We start from the raw sequence: 22867 nt of genomic DNA, 5'->3' as shown, positions 1-22867 counted from the left end.
ACCCTTTTTCTCTTTAGTTGCATTTATTCCACACATTACTGCTGAAAATGAAAAAAAATATTATTCCCAATGCTGGTGGGATGTCATCTGTGATACAGAAGAGCAACCTGTCCCTTCAGTCATTTTCTCCTCCCCTTTTTCCTCCATTTTCAGAAGGATTTAATTTTTTCTCCTATTGCATTAGTGATGTAATATAAGGGGGCAGATGCAGGTTGGGTCTAGTGTATCAGCTTTGTCAATTTCACCCCAAATGTAGAATTGTGAAGATACAATGTGTCTGCAGTTAGGAGCTAGCTAGTGAAACTGACAAGGGAAGTTGCTTTCGAAGGAGAAAATTAGTAAGAAGCTCCTGCAATAAAACACCATCATTACTATGGCAGTCTCTTCCCCATTTCCTCTTGCAAAAACAACTTATGTTGCAATTTCACTTGGTCCTAACTGTGGGCACATTGTATCTTCACTTTAACATGATTTTGCTCATTCAGGACGAAATTACAAAGCTGATACAATTGATCTGGCTTGTTTCTGTGCCCTTATGTAACATCATTAATGTGGATAAAGAAAAAAAATTCTTTCAAAAATGGAGGAGGAATGGGAAATGACTGAAGGGGAGGTTGGTTGACTACATAGAGGTGTGGATAAGGCCTGGTGTTTGGTGTGTGTGTGTGTGGGGGGGAATAAAGACCATTTCAACATGATTGCACTCCAGGGTAGCTGGCTCAGAAATTTAGAGAAAATCGCAATAAAAGTGCTCAGAAAAACAATGAAGCAAAAATGAAGAGAACATGTTTCTGGAACCAAACAGAGGAAAAAAACATGCAGAATTAAAAGAAAAAAACCAAAGCATTTGGTGGCAAGATACTTAGCAAATTACTCATGTGGAAAAGGCCAGGATGTTGTATAAACATAACTGCATGTATAGCTCCACTTGTGAAATGAAATTCTCCTGACTCACAATTTTACAAAATTTCACAAAATTCTCCTGACTCGCAATTTTTTTCACTGTGCCCCTGAATTGCTGCCCTCATGTTTGAGGGGACCTCCCAGAAACAGCACCAGGCACAATATAGAATTCTGCAGAGGGGAGGAGGATATCCATGAAAACTGAAATAGCCACACTCCTCTGCTGCTGGAAGTACATGTCCACCAGACAAAAGGCACTGTTGGATATAAACCCGAGCATTGGGTGCCATTGAGTTGTACCACTGAGTTTTTGCTTGATGACATACGCACTTATATCCTTAAAATATAAGAAAATAAAAATATTTGAAGGAATGATGGAATGTTCTTCCAATTCAGATCATTAAGTAACTTGTTAAACACCTCTTCTTGTGGCTTGATTCACCTGAAGTTTTGTTCTGATCAGTGAGATAAAGGTAGTGTAGAGATGTTCAAGCTGAAGAAAATATGTACAGCTGTATAAGTACAGTGGAACCTCGGTTTTCATTGTCTTTGGTTTTCAGCGATTTTTTCAGTTAAAAATTTCTCTTGGTTTTCATCAATTTGCCTTGGTTTTCATCGATTTGCAGTAAGGTGCAGGGGTTTGTGGAGAAAAATCACCTGGACAAAGCTGTTGCAGGCCATGTCTGCAATTTGTTTAATGACAATGTCTTGCCCCATTTCAGACAAATCTTAAAGAGGCATCTGAGACAGACCTCTTTGGACAGCTTTCTGGTGTGACATTGGTCCACTGGGTCTGAAGCTGGTCCTAGTGTTATTGTTTGTTACTGTTTTCAGCATTAAACACTATGTTTATTCACCAAAAATGTGTTTTTGTATGTTTTTTGGATGGATTTTTGCCTGTATGTATGTTTTTTGTATGTTTTTTTGCCTGGAATGGATTAATTGGATTTACATTGATTCCTATGGAAAAGTTTGCCTCGGTTTTCATCGGTTTTGGTTTTCATCGATTCTTTTTGGACGGATTACCAACAAAAACCGAGGTTCCACTGTATAGTCTGTTAGATTTCGGGGCAGAGAGAGTTGTATGTTGTCATTATGAGTCTTTTTTTTCATTAATATTTTCGCCAATGTTCCTGTTTGGTTTCTTTCACTACTTTTTTTTACATCATATTTCCTTTAAATGCCATGTTTGCACCATGTTTGTAACAATAGGTAGAAAGAGGCATCAATGTTAATAGCAATATTTCTTCTAAATTTTGTTGGTATGGTGGTAGTGGGGGGGATGATGACTGCAGTTTTGTTCTGATCAGTGAGACCCCATATCAGAAGCTGGACTTTCAGAATCAACAGAATATGTTTGCAAAATTTGAAAACAACCCTGAAAATTAATTCAACATTGATGTAGTCAAAGAGCTAGAGCCTCAACATGAAGAAATTAAACTTCTTTGGAGTGTATTTTCACTGCATTCATTTCTGAAAGGGTGTCTCCTAAACACTGAACCTTGCATAACAGAAAAGACAATTAAACAGAACAGCATGAAGCTGTCAATCACTCCAGCAACCAACAAAAGCATCCACCATCAAAGCAAATAATGTAAAATGTGCAAAAGAAGAGTACCTTTTTATCAAAGCAGATAAATGTAAACATGCAAAGAAAATGAAGGTTGAATAGTGACTGTCATGGAACAAAAAAAGCATCCACCCACCCCCCCCAATGAAATGATGTATTCATATCATCAGAGCAGCTTGTCCACGTATTTCACATAAAAAGCAAAAGATAGCATTCATTAGTGTTCCAGAAAGTATTTTGCAGACATGAGTGCTATTAGGTTGGAGTTTGGGGGAGCCAGTAGTATACAAATAAATAGTCCGTCACAGCTTATCATCACTTAAAGATGCATGCGCATGCTGCAGTTTACTGAAACATGATTGGCTGCTACATAAATCAATCTGATAGCGATCAGTTCCACAAAGAACAGATAAATCATTAGCCTGCACTTTTTGGAACGTAATTCATTTTAGATAGTGATTATTGATGATTTAATTCCACTGGTACATGTTCATGTCTAGACCATGCTTTTGTAACAGAAACCCGTTAAAGCAACGTAACAAATCCCTTCCCAGAAATGCTGCAAGGAAATGGTGATTAAAACCATGTAAATGGTACATTACATGCTGAAAAGTTAGCAAAGCAAAAGTTATGACTCCCACAGCAAATATATGTCAAGCCTCCTGAACATATATAATATTTCCTATTGCTGGACTGTTGTGATAATTTTTTCTACCTAAATAAATGGCATTAGTAAGTAAGTGTTGCACAAACAAATTATGGCCACTCTGGGAAATATAACTTTGGATTTCCTGTGTTATGTCTATGTTCGTACTAAACCATGATGATGCTCTAATACTTTGGCATCTCATGAAATAAGTAATCAATTTGTGTCTTATACATTTGACCCAGGGGCCACCTGGGACCTAATTCATTTGCCAGGGTTCATCCCTATAACATACACAATAAAGATAACAAAGAGATTGAATCCCATTATATACAGATTGTTTTTCACTCATTCCTGTCCAGTCACAACCCCCTCACTCATATCTGTGCTTAGAAGACTATGGTCTTCTTCAGGAGATTATTGGAATGTATAGGTAGAGTGACAGAATTCTTACTTGTTTGGTGCAACTCAACCTCCACATCTTCAAGGCTCACATTTGCATGGAGCCTAGAAATTCACATCCTAATGCTACATGTGAGACCAACCTTGCATTTTCCAAGGTATTAGAACATGCATATAGGAACCAATTCATATTCAAAAGTGTTTACAGAGGCTCTGTGCAAATCAGAACCTTGAACATGTGGAGACTGAGAGCAGGATCAATGGCTTCAACCATAATTCAATTGAGCACATTAAGCTTCAAGGTCAGAGGAACCTCCAGGTCAAAAGAGTGGGTTCATGGTTTAATTTTTTATTATTATTATATTGTGGCAGTCTTGAATAATGGAACCTCTCCTTGGCTGCATCCACACATAGATGGATATTTACTGTGCTGCTGCTTTAGCAATAATTTGTCACCTAGAGAGAGGTGTACCAGGGAAAAATGGCGCACAGGGCAACACCTGCTCTGGGTGCCCCCACCTCCTCTGTGCCCCACCCTGTTTTCCCCCCACTTATCTTAGCTAGTAGCAGTGGCTCCAGGCAGCCTGGTGGGGCCGGACCAAGGGGCATCTGGTGAGTCTGTGGCAGGCTCCCAGCCTGGCTGCTCCTCAGGAGCAGCCAGGCCAGGAGCCTGCTATGGGCTGCCCCTTGGCCTGGCCTCACCAGGCCCAGCCCCCCCCATGCTGCCCAGGACCGCTCCCAGCTAAGGTAAGTGGGGCGCAGGGGGGAGGTGCAGAACTAGGCCGGGAGCCTGCTGTGGACCACCCATTGGCCCCGCCCCACCGGTACAGTCTGGCAGGGTCAGGCCGAGGGGCAGCCTGTGGCAGGCTGCTCCTTCAGCCAGCAGAGGAGGTTAGCGGTGGTCCAAGGATGATCAGATGCATAAGTGATCCGATGCAAAAGAGAACAGATCACTTTAACCTCTGAAGACCATATATAAGGAACTTTTCTTAGATAACAAGATCAACTTGCTGAATTTCTTTTAGAACTATTAAAGATACTTTGTATATCTGGTCATAGCTTCAATTGCCTTTTGCCAAATTTCTTTGGCATGTCAGCCTGCAGCCTCTCTTGGAAAAGGCAGTATTGCCACAGTTAGCTGTCATAACATTCAGGCCTGATTACTGCATTGTATGTAGAGTTGTTTTTGAAAAGGTTAGGGACTCTTCTACTAGTTCGGACTGTAGCATCCAGATTCCTGATAAAAGACTTAGTGCAGCCTCTCCATCGGCCTCCAGTTTGCTTCGAGACACCATTCAGTCCACTAGGACAGCCTCCAACACAAGCTTAATTAAATGGACATTAGTGTTTTTGCATTGTTCCCATTACCGTCAACTGTATTTGTGCAGGAGAAGTCCCTTGTTAATTATTCCCACTATCTTGGCATGAAATAAAAACAATAATAACATTAAAAAACCCTGAAAATTTTCAAAAGCAATGGTGACAAGTTTTTCAAAATTGTAATCGCCACTGAATCTAGTGCTGCTGTTTATGGAGTGAGCTAATGGAAGCAATATTATTAGCTTCCTATTATACCAATAGTTTCTGGTGCCTCCTGAAAACATACTGTTGGGGGTCAGGAATCCTCTAGCAAAATATGCCATGTGGCATGGAGGCATTGCAGCAAATGTGTGTGTGTGTGTGGGGGGGGGGGGAGACAGGTTTGCAGAATTTGCTTTGTTCATACAAGTGTGAAAGGTCACTTCCTGCTGAATCCCTTTCCTTGTGCTGCAGCCTCCTGTGCCCTGTGATATACTGCTCTGAATTGACCCTCAACTGTGATTTATCAGGGGATGCAGGAGACTATTGGAGGAAAGGAAGCCAATTAGAATAACTTCTGGTGACTCAGTGTTCACAGAAGCATTGGATCCAACCCATGGGGCCTTAAGGGGAAATAAAACCCGATACAACTGTAAATAAAACATATCACAGAATATATTCTATTTCACAGTGTCATTTTGACACAGCAGAGAGAATAGACTACTTTCAAATTGCTAAGATACTTGAAGTGAAACATTCTAAAAATGGGTTAGAATGTTTATGAAACCACTTTGGTATTTTATTATTTGCCAAAGACCAGGTGGTTAAACAGTGTGTTGGTTTTGTCTGAAGTTCTGAAAAAAGTTTTGCTCCTTCTAGTCCGTGAAGTTAACGAAAGTCTCTGTGAATGCTGCAAACTTTTTCCAAGTGATGCTTTACAGAATTGCTTTTTAAAACCCCAGAGGGTAAATAGTATTCTCAGAATAAACAGAAAAATGCTGACCTTGTCAATTTTAGCTGCTGAAAGCCAAGCTGTTTTAAGAGTGGGAGGATCAAGGGTCACAGTTATAAACAACACAGATAAAAAAGAGAAAGAAGGAAAGTGAGTTTGGGGGGAGAGAACTGTGCCATGAATATGAGTAATAAATATGTGGACATTGACAAAAGGGGTGGTAGTGAGATATCTATGCAAAGAAGAAGGGGAAGGGTAAAACAAAAACAAAAAGAGAGAAGCTCACAAATTGTAGTTGGAAAATATGTTTTAGAGCTTGTTTAAAGCCGGAAATGAGTCACTCAAGCCTCATCTGTTTTTAGTTTCAAAAGGGGAGAAAGGTCACAGTTTCTTTGTTTTAAGCTGGTCACTCCTTCTGAAGTGTAACACGATAAGGTTCAAGAGCCTTAATGAAACTGGGCTTTGCTGACACCCTGGGCTGCAGCACCTCAGCAATTGCATGACCATGTCTTGAATCCAAGGATATCTTATAAACAAAGGCATGGCAGAGCGTGACTTTGTTTGTGACCTTCATACCCTACTGCTCCTGTGGCAGCCATCTGGGCAGTGTGATGGCTAAATTTGCCACCCTCAACTACCCTTTTACAAACTACACACACAGAAATCCATGATCATGGTCACGGATGTGAGCCACAGCCATTGCTCTGATGTCCATTTAACATCTCTTTCAAATTAGCTTCTAATAAAGAGAAAATTGGGTGGAGGGGGGAGTCTTCCATGTGATCAACAACAAAAATATAGTCTTTGAACAGTCATTGTGGAGAAAATACAAAATATTTTTGATCTGATTTTAACAGAAAGAAACTTTTTGATGCACATTTGAAACAAAATATGACTCCTTTAATGTAGGAGAACTTGAGTGATAGGGATCGCAGCTCCTGGCATTCTAGCATTTTCTTCTAACTCTTGGTGCAAGTTGAGATAGATGTCGAAAGCTGGCTATTGCAAGTTTGTTGAGCAGAAAAGAATTCTAGTTTTTCTTAAATGTAATGACATAAATTGGCCAATACCAGGAGAAAAATCACTTGGTCTAAGTCCAAAGCGTAACTGACTTGCATCCTATTATTTCCTTGTTTATTGATATCACATTATGGCATAGTTTCAGAGTTTACACAATATCTTAAAGCAGGATTGCTCTATTAAGGATCAAATCAAACAAGTCAGATGAATTGGCACTGGAAACTGCCTTATTGGGCCAATCCAGCAGGACATGTAAAATTAGTTCTTCCACCCATTTTCTTGATTTGAATACATTCTTGTTGCATCCTTAACAATTCTAACTGCTGGTTGTAAGATCAGGCCAAGTTGCCAACTGCTTCTTACACAGTGATCACTGCTGAAGTTGTAACACATTTGGTAAGCTAACACAGCCCTGCTGGGGATTCAGCCCAATGCTTTACAGAAGGAAAAACACAGAGAATATGAAACTTCATCCTATGTGTATATGTTTATTTTCTCTTTCATTGCAACTTTTGGTGTATCTTTCCACCTACCCACATGGAATGGTTATGAATACATTAACAAAAGGATTTGAAAAGTACTAACTTTGCCTAAACAGGGCTCATCCCGTGGAACCAAATTTATTAAAAAGAAAAGGGAAGATTTGTTTACACTCAGCTCATAAGAAAGGTGCAAAAATAATCAAATGGAGTTTCTTTTTTAGAAAATGTGGATCCCTTGAGGGTCCTGCTAAATATTCAATTCTGAAGCTGGGTTACATCTTCTTCCCTAGGATTATTTACATAAGCATAATTGCAGTGATAAATCCGCTTTGTGTGCGGGAGGAGTGTGAGATCTGCAACCTGAACTTTCTCAGACAGGCCTGAAGTCTCTAACACCCCTGGCCCCTCTCTTGTTCTTCTCATCCATCAAAGGACCTGTGATCTCAGCCTCAGCTTTTGGGTGACAAACCAGGAGATTGCCAATTGTCTTGGAAATGTAAAATAAACACTTTTTTCTATAAATGTTAATGCTATTGTTTATTGACTACTTACTCGGTTTGGATGTAATTGGGGTCATTAGGGAAACGTAAGCAGCTCAAAGCCTGTCAATACCTGACCTTTAAAATATTCAGTACATTCAGTGTTACATGATGTTTAACAAGCTGGCTTTCTCATGTGAATGCCGCTGCTGTTGCCATGCAGAAGGATGCAGGCATACTAATTCTGAGGGAGAGAGAGAAATCCCCAACCCTTTAGTGTTGAAATGATGTGAAAAATGTGTGTGTGTGTGTGCGTGTTCATTACAAAGCTGTATTGATTGGGATGTTAAAAGACTGGCAGTGCAATCCTAAGCAGAGTTTCACCCCTCTAAGTCCATTCAAGTCAATGGTCTTAGAGGATATAACTCTGCTTAGGATGGCATTGCTCATACTGTTTTACAAAGATGGTAACACTAAACTAGGAAGAATTGCTTATTTTTTCTTACTTATTTGCTTATGTATTGCAACAAATTGCTGTCACAGTCAGAAAAAGCCCCCTCCCCCCCCCCCATGCTTGTGGCTGGGGATAAAGAATAAAGTGATCACCAGTGTGAAGTTATCAGGATGCGTCATCTGCAAAAGTATGTCCATCTCAGTGGGGAGTGAAAATTACAGATGTTTAACACATTATTGTGGTAACTGACCACAAAGACAGACTCAAGACCCATCTGTGTTACATTCCTTTTGAGGATCAGTTGTACCTATTAGCACTGATCCTGAGATCTATGTGTGCTCATATGGGAAGACATCTCCTGGACTTCACATAGATTGTATGCATACATTATCTCCATTCTTAGAAATAAAAATTATTTTGTGGCAGAGGAACTCTCCTATTGAGAACAGATCAGTGGCTTGGGACAATGCAACATATCTAATTCCTCTAGGCACATATTCAGGAATTTTCAACTTGCACTGGCTCCCCACTCATCAAGAGCTGACAAAGAAAACTGTTATTTGTAGTCTTCACGACTACCTTTAATTTGTTCACCAATGGGCTATAATGGCTGGCTATGGTACTGGATTTGTTATGGTGAATGTTAGGTCATATCATTCACAAAGGGCCTTATATTAGAAGCCAAATAAGATTTTTTTTAAAAAAAATTCTGCTCAGTGACTTTAAAAATTAAATGTTAGAACATATAAACTTGGTGCTCAGTCTAATTATTTTAAGCACATCATTAATGACATGGGTGCTCCTCAAATATATGTGAAAATAATATTTGTATTCCAGGGCAGTTGTAGAAGAAATACTTCAGAATGTTTCTTGGACTTCAGCTGGGAAAATGTTAAAACAAAGCTTTAACTGGGTGAATGGCTGTTTCTGGCATGCAGCTGACCACAACAGTCTTGTTGGCAGGGGGTTGGCCCTTGTGGTCTTTTTCAGTTCTATGATTCTATGTTGCATGTTGCATGAACCTTAGCCACCACAAATGTATCTAAGCATGAACTTTCATGGTTCCCCAAAAGCTCATGCCAGAATAAACCTGCTAATCTTTGGGGTGCTGTATGACTACTGTTTGCTTTTGCTGCAAGACATCTAACACATCTAACACATCTAACCCACTGAAATTTGTTAGAGGAAGAAGTAACATTTCCCAGCACCTGAATCTGGCAGTTTTAGACCTGGGGGACTTCCTTTTCAAGAGAAATCCTTCCCGTGGTGATGTTGTGTGGGCTGGTGCACCAATGGCTGTGCATCCCAGGAGGTCGGGGAAATCATACTGGCTGGGGTGGGTAGGCAGTTCAGTTTTGGACGATAGTAATTTGTTTTATGGACCATCGAAAGATAAAAAACACTTGCTCCAAGCCCAAGCCAAATGCTCTTCAAGAAACTTCAAATATTCTCCTGGAAACATCAAAGATGTGCTTACTTAAATGTAAAATGTTTCATTTATGTTCTAAATGTGAAAAACTTGAATTACTGCAGACTGGGGAAGAGGAGGGGGTGGTGATACGCAATTGCTTTTGTTCTGCTCTTTACGCGTGGGTCTTGAAATAGGTCAGTTTACTAGTGCCCTCTTCTGCTTTACATTGGTTTCTACTGCCCTAGTCTAACCTCTGCTTTCCCTCTAGCAGTTTGTGTCCTTTCTTTCACTGATCCAGCAGGCCCTCGGCCCCCTCAGGTCCCTTTTGTCAAACAAGCGGCCATCTACTGCATTGCACGGCCTGAAGGTGAATGCATGGCGAGATACAGGCAAAGGGAGAGAAAGGAAAGATCGGGAGAGGCTAATCCATGCGAAAGAAGGACGAGCAGAAACAACGCCGGTCATGCCGGCCCGGCTATCCCAATTAACCCTTCGCTGAGCCGGGACCTCTTGGAGAAACTTGGAAAACAACAACAGAGAATTGGAAGGGATCGGAGACGCGATCTGCCATAAGGATTACCAGTCTCTGTGTGGATCAAAGACAATTCCACATTTTACCCAAGTGATTAGCCGTAATTAAATAAAGCAAGTCTGTTTAAACTTCATTAGCGGCAAGACGTTTGCTCCAGCAGAGTGGGCACAAATCATCCATTCTTAATTAAAAGATAATCCGCGGGATGACCATAATCGTCTTCTAAAAATATACCGCTTTCCCCCAGAAAGATTTCATCAAATAAGGATAAATAACAGTTTCGAGGGGCAGAAGCCGGGGAAGGGGATGGGAAGGGAAAGGAAGGGGGACGCTTTCTCGTTTGCCTGAGTGAGTGGTGAATGTGCCTGATAACATCACTTTGGCACGCTATTATCTCAAATGGTAGAATACCTCACTCCAGCAAAGTCTGACATAAATCTCTGAAAACAAAGGCATTGCATATGTATGAGCTGAAACAGATATGTCAGGGTTGGTGCATTAATATTCCTGTCACTGGGGGGGGGGGGGGGGGTTCTGAACTTTTAAGGAGACAATATCAATGCATTCAGGCTGTGGCTGGTGACGGAGGGCAGCCTTCAGGAGGACAGATACTAATTAGGCACATCCAAACAGGATAATAATCCTGGAAAAGTTTTGTTGCCAGCCTGCCTTGGATTTCCAGATGAGCTCTGCCTCTCCGAGAATGCTGCAATTGGGTGGCTCCTGTACTACATGGTTTGGGTGGTTTGGCTGGCTCCTGTACTACATTCAGAGGGCCACAAATGGCAGAAAAAGCAAACTGAGGAGCCCTAGCTGGAGAGGTTTTCTCACGCATCTGTTTACTCTGGATTTCTTCAGGCTTGCTGAGGCTAAAGTTAACAGCCTTTTCCCCCTGAATTGAAAGTAACAATGCCAACCTACATTCTAGGGCTGTTGTAAGAATTGCTGAAATAATGTATGTAAAACACTCAAATATTCTCAAGCAATATAAAATGCTTATTATTGTGACGATAACGAGCTGTAGGAAAGGGGAACAATTTGGAGAGCCCTCCATACCCTAAAATCGCTTCTTGAGCCTTTTATGAATTCTGAAGTGCTTTAGCCCCTTTTTTTCCTCTTTCCACTAACATCAATACTCAGTGTTCCTAGAAGATATTCATTCCTTATCTTTTTAAATTTGCTTTAATTTTTTTAAAAATTGGGGTACTTTAAACAGTCATATTTTTCTGCATGCCTGGGGAATCTCCCTTTGCTGTTTCCATGATTGGCATTGGACCCAGCCACTTTGCCATTACATATCACGATTATTATGATTCCTACCATATACTTGCTTTATGTAACTGGTCCTACAAACAAAATTACACTGGAATCCAGGAACTTTTTAAATTCTTAACACAGTATATTTTGTGAATTAGAGCTGACTTCTTCAGATGCACAGGAAAGTACATCCACTAGGCCCAGTTTAATACCCAGAAGAAAGGGAGAGGCTGAGAAAGGTAAAACAAGATCCAATCCAAGGACTGTGTGTGTATAAGATAACTAAATAATCAAATTTAATGCAGGATGAAATGAGAAAATGGAACAAATTAACATCTATCTGTAAGGGATGAGGTTTATGAAATAGCATTTATTGTAAGTAGTCATGGGGCCCTGTTAAGCCAAGGCAGGGTACATTGTCTTACATTTATTAACACAATATGGGTTCTTAGAAAATAATATACCTTTTTCTTGGATATAGTATTTTAACATTACTGTACGATACTGATTATGTCATTGCAGGGAATCCTAGTTCAGTGACAGAAAGGATTATAATGGGTACTGCAATTGCTCTCCTTCCTTATAAAGAAAAAGACTGTTGTGGCTCCCAAAACTACAAGATTTATAGCTGAATAAAATTGCTGAATTAAAAAAACTGATTTAGGATTTAACAGTAGATAATAGTAGATTCTGCATAGCATATGTATAATGGTTTGCAGTCATGATAAAGGAACCAGTTTTCCCTTTTCCCATTCACATATGTGCTCTTTACCCATTCAGGCTCCAATTGGAGCTCATGGAAATAATTCAGGTTGCTTTTGTGCCTTCGCACGAAAACGCGTTTCTTTTTTTAAAAAAAATTCCAGAAACACATGTGTAGCTGTGCAGGCATACAGAAATGAAACCCCACAGTCATGCCAATTGTCCCACAATCTGATTGGCTGCACCTGTGTAGCTGTGCATGTGCAACACACAAAAGAAAAAGGGACCTCCCTGCAACAGCCAGGCAAAATAATGAATGTTGGTCATACTCGCTGCCACGGGGAGAAAACATGCGTAGTGGAGCTTAGAGAATCTGCCCACAACCTGCTAGGTAACTTGCTTAGAAAGTTGAGTGTCAGATTATCCCTTACAATGGACAGCACAAAATCTAAAGTGAATGGGTGGAAGGGAGGGAAATAAAGCTTCTCCTGCCTGTTGTGTTTGTGTGGGAGTGCCTCCAACACAGGATTGTGCAAAAGGATTGCTGCTTTATTGATTTTTGCAAATCCTGAGAGGAATAAAACAGACCAAACTTGTTTTGGGAATGGAACCTATGTGACCCCCCACCCCCCGCAATGGTTTATATAACTTCCTACCCCTGTTATATTTGGCCTGTGCGGAATCCACCATAATAATGTTAAACAGACACCATTGTGAATGGTTACTGTGCAGGTATTTGGGTGACTGAGATGAGGAAACCAAATAATAAATCCCATAAGGCATAGGTGTCAAACTCGCGGCCCTCCAGATGTTATAGACTACAGTTTCCATCATCCCCTGCCAGCAATGCAGAGGATGATGGGAACTGTAGTCCATAACATCTGGAGGGCCACGAGTTTGACACCTATGCCATAAGGCCACTAGCTTGGCTGGGACCTTCATATCTTTGGAACCGCATCTCCTGGTATTGCCCTACTCGGACCCTCTGCTCTTTGGAGGCTAACCTCTTGGTGATCCCTGGTCCCTTGGAGATACGTTTAGCCTCAACCAAAGCCAGGGCACTTACTGCTCTAGCTCCCACTTGGTGGAGTGCCTTACCATCTTCTATTAGGGCCCTGCAGAATCTGAAAGAGTAAAACTGTAAAACTGAATTATTTCACCAGGCATTCAGTTGAGGGTAGCCTCCCCATTACTTTTCAGCTTTCATCTGTACCACTGCCAGACTCTCCTAGGAAGGTGGGAGACGCAACGATTTTTATTGGTCACATGTTTTTAACTTGTTTTAGTTATGTGTTTTGGTTGTTTTACTTAGATATTGATTGTACTAATTATTAATGTCTTTGACTGTATTGTTTCATATGAATGTTTTGAGCTGCTCTGAGCCACTTCAAGATAGTGTCATATAAATTGAATGAATGAATGAATGAATAAAATATCTCCATTTACACACACTCTCATATATATATATATATATATATATATATATATATATATGGGGGGGGGGGGGGGGGGGGGGGGGGGGTGGGGGGGGGGGGGGGTGGGGGGGGGGGGGGGTGGGGGGGGGGGGGGGTGGGGGGGGGGGGGGGTGGGGGGGGGGGGGGGTGGGGGGGGGGGGGGGTGGGGGGGGGGGGGGGTGGGGGGGGGGGGGGGTGGGGGGGGGGGGGGGTGGGGGGGGGGGGGGGTGGGGGGGGGGGGGGGTGGGGGGGGGGGGGGGTGGGGGGGGGGGGGGGTGGGGGGGGGGGGGGGTGGGGGGGGGGGGGGGTGGGGGGGGGGGGGGGTGGGGGGGGGGGGGGGTGGGGGGGGGGGGGGGTGGGGGGGGGGGGGGGTGGGGGGGGGGGGGGGTGGGGGGGGGGGGGGGTGGGGGGGGGGGGGGGTGGGGGGGGGGGGGGGATATATATATATATATATATATATATATATATATATATATATATATCAATTTGTTACTTCTTAAAGCTATCCCAAATCTGCTGCTCCAGGTAGTGACTTCATAGTGTCAAAGCTGGCTCTGGTAGAGCAGCCAAAAGGCATGAGTAGACACAGAAAATAATGTGACAATCCCTGCAATGATATCATGAACACCACCACCACCATGTGTGTATATCTGTGACACAATAAGCACAACCACCAACTACAGGACACCAACACTTGGGATAATAACAGGACAAGTCAGTATTTCTTAGCAACTTCATTAACCTGTGTAATTTTGGAGAATCAGTGAAAGCATTTGATGCCAAGCACAATCTAAATCAGGTGTAAGAGCTTGTAAGATGGCTGTATAGTCCCAGAAACAAAGTCATAGCCTCTGGAAAGACCCTGAATGGGTCTCTATTCATTATGTGAATGCTGCCCTGTCTTTTTCCCCCAGTAATTTGAGGATAAATATCTAATTTCTTTTAAAAGTCTTTTCTCCTTCTGGAAGGATAGAATGTTGAGGTTAGGAAGATGAGATAACCAGGAGTTACAGCTGCAAAGATCACTGGTCCTGCTGCCCAAAGATTTTGTTTAAGAATATTTAAGTAATGTTTAATAATAATCGAGGCTTTACTACGATAAAGAAGCCATGAGATTTAAATCTAATGATTAGGAAAGATACTTCAGTCAGTTTGAACATATGTTTCCAATTACTCTGTAACAGTCCTCATTAAAAGTAACAACAGGGTCTAATTGAGCAGGGGGGTGCCTAGTTTTGGAATATAAATAGTCCTATTGGTATATGCAGCACTTAATTTCTAAAATGAGAAACACTGGAGCTTCACTTCATGCTAGAAGTATCCCTTCCCCCATGGTGGTAACCCTTCAACCTGATTTTAGATGCATGAAGAATGATCTGTTTGTAGTTATTCACTGGAGAGGGAAAATCACTCCTCATTTACAGTAAGGTTCTCTGTTTTACTATTATTTAACAAGTTCCCATATTTGGAGTGGATTCAGATATTGTCCTTCTAAGAGAACAGATGGATCTGGGAATTCTTCTGGCTGTTTTGAAACATAGCAGTCTTGGAAGGGAAGTTGTAGTCTCTGGAAAGGCTCTAAATGGGTCTGCTTTCACCTCCTAAAAAGTGGCAAGTTCTCTTCCATCACTATCAAGACAAGCTGAAGGAGATGCAGAAGCTAACCTCCTGACCCTGTGGAACACAGTGGAGGAGCCCATCCATACACTAACCTATTCCTTGCCTTCAGGCCTTTCAATTATTCACTTGGAAGTACAGAGCTGGGGGTATGGTGTGCATGCTCACAAACTCCGCAGATTTAGTAAAAGGACAGAATAGTGGTGAAACTGTGCGTACTTTCTATCCACAGTCAAGAACTCTGGGTCTTCACTGTTGAAGCCATGGCTTACTGTGTGGTGGCTAAGCAGAATTTTGAATTTCTCATCCCAGCTGTTTAAACTTGGAAAATTCCTCTTTCTGTTTTACTTGGTATTTATTTTTATGCCATTTTCTGTTTCTACACACTGAATGCAGAATTTCAAAGTTGCATCAGTAATTAAGAATCATATACATATAGTGCATATCACACACACAAACACACACATATACAAACACACACACATACGCGTGGATCTGGATAGCCTAGGCTTGCCTAGCCTAATCTCGACAATTCTCAGAAGCTAAGCAGGGCTGATATATAATTACTTTCTCCATGCCATGAATACTTTTGTTAACCTGTGTCACATATGCCCTTCTCCTGTCCCCCCCTCCCCGCATGAAAAAGTCACATATTCTTTAGCTTTTATTATAGGAATGTAACAGTAGAAAAAAGTATGGCCCCTTCCGCACACGCAGAATAATGCGTTTTCAAACCACTTTCACAACTGTTTGCAAGTGGATTTTGCTATTCTGCACAGCTTCAAAAAGCATTGAAAGCAGTTTGAAAGTGCATTATTCTGCATGTGCGGAAGGAGACTATGTGAGTATGAGTCATGAGAAGGCTCTGAACAAGGAACATTCAATCTCCAGAGCCAACAAAAAGCATGAAAAACATACCAAGTTCTGATGTGAAATGCTGCTCTGTATGACTTTCTTGATATAAAACCCAGAATTCTACTGTTGTGTTTCATTCACAAGATAAAATGAGTGTTGTGGTCAAAACTATATTATTGGATCTGAATTTAAATTCAGCTATTTTACAAGATACAAATGGACTGTTTTGTTCTGATGCAAATGGTTACATTTTCATCAGTTTTGAGGGGCCTAAAATAGTAAATGAACTTTTCATTATTCCACAACAAAGAAATAAACAGGGGCTGAGAAAGATGGAAATTATGCTACAGTTCATTTATTGCGAGGTTTATCATGGTTGCAAATTAAAAGGAAAATTAATTTATAGATGATGCCAACAGGGCCAGAACTACATTTTCTGAAGGGAGGCAAAAGTACTAAACGACACCCCTCCATATATTATATACATATTTTTTCTTTATATATGTAAATAATCAACCTATGTAATCAACAACTCTTCTAAATGATAGAATAAATGATGTTAACCTCTATGAAGTGTTAATGAATAATTACACTTTTACATTATTTTATCTACCTACAATATTTTATCTAACTAGAATATTCCCTCAACCTCACTACACACAAAAAAACCCAACCGAGAATGTTTTTCAGCCTAGCCTTTTCTGAGACATTTTTTTAAATACAGAACACATAATGTTGACATGGGAAACACCAAGCACACCTGACACCCCTTCACAGCCTGACAAAGTAGAGCCCAGGAAAAGCTTTATCTGGTAATTAAGCTGCTAGAATCTAAAACGACTTAACTGAAGCTTCTGTACTTTAGTCACTGGAAAAAACTCATGTGGAAAAGGCAATAATGCTAGGACATGTTGGAGACAGTATGAAAAGACACATCATGAGATGGATTGATTCAATAAAGGAAGCCACAGCCCTCAGTTTGCATGACCTGAGCAAAGCTATTAACAAGAGGATGTTTGGGAGGTCAATGATTCACACGTCAGAAGTGACCTGATGGCACAAAACAAATGTGAAAAGCCCTACATTCTTGTTCTCCCACTTTTCCAGGGTGTAAAATCAGGGCCAAGCCTCCCTGATAAGGGGCTCATCTACTTGTGGCATTTGGCACAAGGTGGGGGCAGGGGGCAGGAAAGATGGGCACATCAGGCATTCAAAACCATTAATGGTTACCAGCCCCCAAAACTCTTCTCCCCGTGAGTGTTCCCAAAGTCTTGAGTTCCCAACTCTTACCACGGCCACTGACAACCCGCAGTCCTTAAAAGGGAGGTCAGGAAGACAAGGAGTTGGAAGGTCCTGTCGGTGGAAGAATGGAGGGTGTCTTAACCAGGGGGAGGAGAGAGATTAACAAGACAAAGGAATGTTAGGGTCTTTGTCTCCCGCTGCATAGCACTTGACATCTTTGAATATCTCTTCAGGATTGTTTTGTTCACCCTCCTCTTCGCTTGCCATAGTCTTTGCCTTACCAAAGGCTGCAACTTCCCTCTGAGGCTTGGGGTCTCCCTCTCCCTTTCCCCCACATCCTAGCTGCAGCCTAACTGGGGGAAGGGGGTCATGTGCTGCAGAACGAACTGTCTCTACTGGACAATTCAGCCTCTCTCACCTCCTAGCAGCAGCCTAATTGTTTTATTAAATCAAAATTTATATGCTATGTTTATTGCTGTAAGCCACTCTGAGCCCTTGTGGTGCAAATCTGCTGAATCCCACCACTGGAACCCTATACCAGGAGCAAATAGCTAAAATTAGAGTATCGATGGCCCATTATGCATGGAACACTTACCTCAGGGCTCTTAGCTGCAGTTTGGGGCTATAGTGTGGTCACAAGAAGAACAATGGCAGTTGGGTTAATACTCCATTCCTTCAAGATTTTGGGCACCAGAGTTTACACATGAACCCCTGACTGCAAGTTGGAATCAGAAAATATTTCTTGTTTTTTTTAAATAGAAATCAGCATCAAACTGAAATCTTATCAAACAGCCAAATGCGGTCTAAGCTGTACTAATAAGAACATCTTAATATTTGTATACAACCTTGCTCCTGTCTTGACTATTGTCTGCTGTTATTTCTAGTTTAACCATTCTCTTATGACTACAGATTTTGAGAGTTGTAAAGGTTTTTAGCTGTACTAATTTATCCCATCCCTGATTTCTGGGCAAAGCCCTATCCTGCCTTCTCATCATATCCAGCCAGTGATGGTGAAAGCTGAGGGCATAACTTGTTATAATAATCTTATTAATATCCAATAAAAACTGAATCATGCCTGAGTAGTGTTAACCATCAGGAACTTTTAAGTATATAAATCACAGTGGATGGAGAAGATGAAGACTTTGCTGTTAGAATATCTTTCTCCCAACAGCTTTCCTTAATTTTCCACTTTATAATTTTCCAGTTCATATATAGAATAACCATTTTCCATAAGAAGTACAGCCAGTCTACACTATGCTGACCTTGAAGAGTGCTGCTTAAAGGATTGCTTATTACAGAAGCTTTGGTTTTGCGCTTTTCTTCTGAAGCCATTTATCATTTTTTTGCACATTCTGCATCCCCAATTGACCTAGTCTGAGACTTGACACTTGACACTCAATAACCTTTGGGCACATTTAGATGGAAGCAGGAAAAAGTCTTATTTCCCCCCTCAAAGAAGCAAGAAGCTAACCATATAAAGACATTTCAACTATACATGATAACGCGTCAGCTTTTTCGGGCTATTACAAGAGCAAAGAGCTCACCTCCCAACGTTTTTAAACTTGACTAATAAAAATCTCATAGATGTGCTTAGTTCAGTGCTTTCGAAACATCTCGAAAATGAGACAGATTTTTAAAAACTCCTTGATTACATTTTTGTCCAACTGTAATTTGTCATGTGCATCAGCATTTCTTCCAAATGTCAAAAACATCAGAAGATTTGTGTACCCCACCATGACAAGGGAGGAAACAAGGAGAATGTTACATATGTTATGTGATGCTAATTTGGTAATTGCAGTAATATTATACAAATATACTGTTGGTCACATTTTTATCCCACTTGCCTTCCTAGGATTTCAGAATGTTATACATCAGGGAAGAACAGACTTTGTGTTCTGGGGAACTCATTATTTTTTTTTTAAGTTTCTTGGAGCCTACCAGTAATAAAATAGCAGCTTGATTGGTGGAGCCAGTCACAGAATGGTGGCTTGTACAAAATTTACATTATTTTAGCCCAAATGTACAGTGCTTGAGTAGGGAAACCTTTCACCTGAAATTGTTCCAGAGCAATGACTATCATCACTTGCTATGAAGATGAAAATTACAGTAAAAAGCAGCTTTGGTGCAAGGATAAAGAGTCAATAGCTGCTCCTTTCCCATCCTCAATTATGGCACAAAGGACAAAGAGAGGTCGATTCCCCACTGAGGATTAGATGTGTGCTTGCATAACACAAAATATCCAGGTTTCCAGCAGAACTCCCCACTGCACCAGCGCCGAACGCGCTTTCATCCCGTTTCTGGCGCTCCCCGCCCCCCAGCACGTGTTATTTTAGAACCTGGAAAAAGGAGACCTTTTCAAAAAATGTGTGGGCTATCTGGAGTGGTGGGGAAGTTGTGGGGGGTGAATCCGGTTTCGTTTTTCCCGCCACTGGTAGTGACGTGGAGCCTCCCATCCAATGAGAATGAAGTGGGCTGTGTGCAATACGCGTGCAGCCTTTTTAAAAATTTCGCGGACCGGAGATCCACGTGGATATGAAGCAACATGGGGCTGGTTTTGACTGATTGACTGAGTAGAAGGCAATACAAAGCAGTGCTACACATCGTATCCACGTGGATCCAACTACATGGAGGTGCGCGGAAACAGGGCTTTGCTTTAATCATCCGTTTCTTCGTCTCCGTATAGTCATTCTGCGCATGCTCATGCAGACGTGGATCCACAAGGTTAAAAATAAAAATAAAAATTTCCACCCCAACACAACGCAGTAGCCAATCAGGATGGCCCCTGAGTGGATCGCGTGTTCAATCCACCTCAGTGCGGAATCCTTCGTTGCTGCTGCGTTTCTGGGAACAAGGATCGTTTGTGGGGCATAAGCTGCAGTGGGGACACTGAAACTGTGCTCAAAAGGTCCCAGTTTTTCCCAAACTGGTTAGTATCTACATTCATTTTTCCGGTGGGGAATCGACCAGACACAGATGGGAAATGGTGTTGTTTTCCTATCCAAAGTACAGGGGCATACTTGAAACTAGGGTTGCCAGCTCCAGGTTTAGAAATATCTTGAGATTTTGAGGGTGGAGTGGTGTGATGAGGGAAGGGACTTTAATGGGGTATAATGCCATACAGTTCACTTTCCTAAGCTGTCATTTCTCCTGGTGAACTAATCTCTGTTGCCTGGAGATCAGTTGTAATAGCAGGAGATCACCAGCCACAACCTGGAAGGTAGCAATGCTGCCTGTAAGCCTGTGCTTCCTTTCCCTTTGCGTAAAACAGTAAGAGAAGTTGCGGCAGTAGCTGTAACAGAAACAATTAAAGACAGATTACCACAGCACTGGAGGAGGGGTAGAGAGGTATGTTCAATTGCTTGGAGAGTGACTGGTTGCTCCCAGGTGACCTTGTTCCTACTTTGGGTATACACAATTCTTCATTCCTCAGTTTCATTTTCACAGAAATTCTGTGAAGTAGGTTAGTCTGAAAAAGAGTGAAAAAGACCCAGCATCACTGAGCGAGCTTTTCAGGGTAGACTAGAAAGGAAAAAAAAATAGCCAGGGAAAAATATCACTCCCCCAACTGCCTTGGTTCTGCCTCCACAAAGGACTGAGGGAGAAACAAAGAAAGAGTCAGATGCCCCCATACAATGCTGCCTGAGAATTCTCTTTGCCACACTACGCTCAGCCAAATGCTTCCTTCTTTGTGCCACATGCCTCCTTCCCCACTCAGCATGGGCTTGTCTGTGCAGGCACCTACTTTCTTTTCCTGTGCTGCATGCTGCATTCCCTAGTAGCACAAAGCTTGACTGAGCCATATGACTTCTTCTCTACTCCATGCTGGGCCATATGACTCCTTCCTGCAAACACAAGTTTTGGGCTACTGACTCGTGGAAGGAGCAGGTGTATGGAACTGTTGACTTCTAGTGGCAGGAGGGCTGTCCCTCAGTTGGGTCTATGGTAGCCATGGTGGAGAGACAGTCCTCTCTGCCCCTGCACCAGATCATCTGCTCACTAGAACTTTCAGGCCAGTCTGTCCCTGAGCTTCATATGTGGGTGGGGAGTTGAACCTGGATCTGTCTGGTCATAGTTTGACCACCACCTGCTTTTGCTATCTGGAAGACAATGGTTTAAATATTGATGTATCATGGTATAAAATAAATGAGATACTTGATGTCTGTGACTGTATCCTTTGAATGTGATTGATAAATAGCAGCTGTGGGATTCCTTAATTCAGACCAGGGTTGTAACATAGGGAAAGGAATTACAAACCCTTTCTTCTTGTACCACATTTCTGACCTTCATCGGTACCCTAGTGCTGCTGTTTGCCATGTTGGGATAAATGTTCAAGCAACATAGAAGAAGCTATATGCTTCACCTAGGCCCTTTCCACACAGCGGAAAGGGCGCCTCTCCACCGGCAGAAATTATGCTGGTGGAGGGGAGGGGGCCATTCACACGGGAGTGTGCAAGCGGCCCCCGCAGAGGCCAGCACAGAAGAGGCGGCTCCGCATGGAGTTGCCTCTTCTGCATCCCCCCACTCACCTCGTCCTCCAGCGTTGGTCTGGAGGGCTGCAGGGACCTGCCCATGCTGCCCTCCGACCTCCAGGGGTCGGAGGGCAGCGTGGGCGGGTCTCAGCAGCCCTCCAGACCAACGCGAACCGCACTAAGCAGTGCGAACCGCACCGCGCCGATGGGAAGGCGGTACTTTCCAAAAACCTCCCTCGGGAAGGGAGGTGGAAAGCAGCGCCTTCACGCCGCTCGGGGCCGCACAGGACGGCGCTGCTGGGCAATAAAATTATGGAAAGGAAGGCTCACAACAGTTTGCAATGAGCAGAGATGGAAAGATGAGGAGGAAGGAGAACGTCAATCCATGGTTTTGCCTTCAGCTGCATGGATCTCTATCTGGCCTTTATAGAGATGGTTCCCACGGAGGCCCACTAACTGCCATCAGACAACTCTAGTTATGGTGGGCAAACCATGGCTTGAGTAGCAGTGGCACTGTGCGGATGGGCTGGGACCAGAATGGTACTCTTTCCTTTATCTCCCATACTCCAGGTCGAATGACTTAATACATTAATGAGAGAAGGCAGCTCCTTCAGTTAGTGCCTCATTCTAGTTTCTTATCCTGTCCTTGCAGAGTTCAGCCCAGTTCCAAGGAATAGAGCTATCATGGTTTGTTCAGACTGTTAAAACAGAATGAACTCATTTCCAAACATAGTAGACAATAAACAAATCTACAATCACTGCCCTTGGATTGTAGTTGATTTAATTCTACAGAAAATGTGGGAAAGAATGTGCCTTCAATTTGGCTGAATTTGGGTAAGTGTCAAACATGGTACAATTTTCTTATCTTCAGGAAAGATCAAAAGTTCACAACAACTACTTTTCTTCTGGCATAAAATCTATGCATAGCTTCTCAATGAATTCATTATGCATTACATAGGCAAAACATTCATGGTATGGAACCCCTGGTATTCAGCACACAATGACAATGAAGTCACTGGGCTCTTTAAAATGTTTTCTTTCATGTTAATTCCTTGCTGCAAATAATGAAGTACAGCTTTTCCTTCTTCTTACCCGGGCATATCTGGGATAGTTTACATTAA

Source organism: Sphaerodactylus townsendi, linkage group LG07, assembly GCF_021028975.2.
Source record: "Sphaerodactylus townsendi isolate TG3544 linkage group LG07, MPM_Stown_v2.3, whole genome shotgun sequence".
NCBI classification, from domain to species: Eukaryota; Metazoa; Chordata; class Lepidosauria; order Squamata; family Sphaerodactylidae; genus Sphaerodactylus; species Sphaerodactylus townsendi.
The sequence above is the reverse complement of the archived record's forward strand: the minus strand, read 5'-3'. Positions refer to the sequence as shown.